Source organism: Takifugu rubripes, chromosome 13 (assembly GCF_901000725.2).
Source record: "Takifugu rubripes chromosome 13, fTakRub1.2, whole genome shotgun sequence".
Taxonomy (NCBI): domain Eukaryota; kingdom Metazoa; phylum Chordata; class Actinopteri; order Tetraodontiformes; family Tetraodontidae; genus Takifugu; species Takifugu rubripes.
In genome coordinates this window covers 994,697-997,196 of record NC_042297.1, presented here as the reverse complement: position 1 = coordinate 997,196, position 2,500 = coordinate 994,697, and the positions used below count along the sequence as shown (strand labels likewise).

The 2,500-nt window shown below is 42.8% G+C and overlaps 3 non-coding genes across 3 annotated transcripts in view; all 3 read right to left on the bottom strand.

Annotated features, from left to right (window-relative positions):
• Positions 1-152: 152 nt before the first annotated feature.
• On the bottom strand, positions 153-271 carry LOC115252260 (5S ribosomal RNA). The gene has a single exon (XR_003890679.1). It is a non-coding gene; the product is annotated as a 5S ribosomal RNA (ribosomal RNA).
• Positions 272-1,295: 1,024 nt separating this feature from the next.
• Positions 1,296-1,414, bottom strand: LOC115252250 (5S ribosomal RNA). Its single transcript, XR_003890670.1, has one exon. It is a non-coding gene; the product is annotated as a 5S ribosomal RNA (ribosomal RNA).
• Positions 1,415-2,444: 1,030 nt separating this feature from the next.
• The window catches only part of LOC115252239 (5S ribosomal RNA), a 119-nt gene continuing 63 nt past the window's right edge, over positions 2,445-2,500 (bottom strand). Inside the window, exon 1 of the ribosomal RNA XR_003890659.1 lies at positions 2,445-2,500. This exon is cut by the window's right edge and continues 63 nt beyond it. This is a non-coding gene — a ribosomal RNA (5S ribosomal RNA).

Genomic DNA, 2,500 nt, shown 5'->3' with positions numbered 1-2,500 from the left:
ACGCGCACTCATAAAATATTAAATCTCAAACGATGTACAATAGCGCAACATTAAATGTCAATGTTAGAAGTACTTAAGAAGTGAATTACATCTGGCTGGATAATTATCAGGAACACTGGCGGCCTCTGCTGACCCAGTGGAAGAGTGCAAAAAGCTTACAGCACCTGGTATTCCCAGGCGGTCTCCCATCCAAGTACTAACCAGGCCCGACCCTGCTTAGCTTCCGAGATCGGACGAGATCGGGCGTTCTCAGGGTGGTATGGCCGTAAGCGAGAGCAGGTGCAAGAAAATGGCCTTTTGAAGTTAATACACTCCAACTTATTTTCTTGAAACACTTATTCTGGTGGAGGTTGTCCATTTTGCTTTGTCACAGTCCAAACCTCAATGTTGGAGCAGCCTCCAATCCATTCCCCCCAAAAAGAAAGGGTATAGAGCCTATGAGCGTCATATCATCAAATCTGCCTCGAACGGCTCTTGGATGAGAGGTGAAACGCCTTCAAAACAATCAAACAAGATTCAACTCCGATAAATGAAATCAACTTAAAAGCAATGTGCCATGGCCGGGAATCGATCCCGGGCCGGTGCGGGCCAGTTGACAATTGCTGTAACAGACAACCTGATTGAAACCTCCTGAAGACCCCAGAGGGAGAGTTCGAATCCAGCTTTGGGCATTATCAAACAGAAGATATTTGATTGAAAAATTCACGATCATAAAAATGTTTAAAGAGCATAGCAGTGTCTGTGAGGTTTATGAGCCACAAATGCTGCTCTTTTTAGGAGCACAGCCATCTATTAAACTGTAGTTTGTGTCATGGCATAGTTTTATTGACAAATTCTAAATTGCAAGTAGCAGATATGAACAGGGAAATGCTACGTTATCTGCTTATTCTGTTACAAATAATCTGATGAGATAGGTGTGGAGTTAATTCAGTTGGGGATACACAGATGGAATATTAGTGTTGTTAGTATGATACTTGAGTTCTTTAGATATTGTTTTCAATTCAGGAATCTGCCGCCTTGAGTTGGCTTTTTTTGAAGACAGAAATGTTGACAATAGTGTGGACCAAAGTGGGAAAATCAATTTTATTTAAACACAAACACACACGGACGGACGGACGCGCGCGCGCGCGCACACACACACACACACGCACTCATAAAATATTAAATCTCAAACGATGTACAATAGTGCAACATTAAATGTCAATGTTAGAAGTACTTAAGAAGTGAATTACATCTGGCTGGATAATTATCAGGAACACTGGCGGCCTCTGCTGACCCAGTGGAAGAGTGCAAAAAGCTTACAGCACCTGGTATTCCCAGGCGGTCTCCCATCCAAGTACTAACCAGGCCCGACCCTGCTTAGCTTCCGAGATCGGACGAGATCGGGCGTTCTCAGGGTGGTATGGCCGTAAGCGAGAGCAGGTGCAAGAAAATGGCCTTTTGAAGTTAATACACTCAAACTTATTTTCTTGAAACACTTATTCTGGTGGAGGTTGTCCATTTTGCTTTGTCACAGTCCAAACCTCAATGTTGGAGCAGCCTCCAATCCATTCCCCCCAAAAAGAAAAGGCTATAGAGCCTATGAGCGTCATATTATCAAATCTGCCTCGAACGGCTCTTGGATGAGAGGTGAAACGCCTTCAAAACAATCAAACAAGATTCAACTCCGATAAATGAAATCAACTTAAAAGCAATGTGCCATGGCCGGGAATCGATCCCGGGCCGGTGCGGGCCAGTTGACAATTGCTGTAACAGACAACCTGATTGAAACCTCCTGAAGACCCAGAGGGAGAGTTCGAATCCAGCTTTGGGCATTATCAAACAGAAGATATTTGATTGAAAAATTCACGATCATAAAAATGTTTAAAGAGCATAGCAGTGTCTGTGAGGTTTATGAGCCACAAATGCTGCTCTTTTTAGGAGCACAGCCATCTATTAAACTGTAGTTTGTGTCATAGCATAGTTTTATTGACAAATTCTAAATTGCAAGTAGCAGATATTAACAGGGAAATGCTACGTTATCTGCTTATTCTGTTACAAATAATCTGATGAGATAGGTGTGGAGTTAATTCAGTTGGGGATACACAGATGGGATATTAGTGTTGTTAGTATGATACTTGAGTTCTTTAGATATTGTTTTCAATTCAGGAATCTGCCGCCTTGAGTTGGCTTTTTTTGAAGACAGAAATGTTGACAATAGTGTGGACCAAAGTGGGAAAATCAATTTTATTTAAACACAAACACACACGGACGCACGCACGCGCGCGCGCGCACACACACACACACACACACACGCGCACTCATAAAATATTAAATCTCAAACGATGTACAATAGCGCAACATTAAATGTCAATGTTAGAAGTACTTAAGAAGTGAATTACATCTGGCTGGATAATTATCAGGAACACTGGCGGCCTCTGCTGACCCAGTGGAAGAGTGCAAAAAGCTTACAGCACCTGGTATTCCCAGGCGGTCTCCCATCCAAGTACTAACCAGGCCC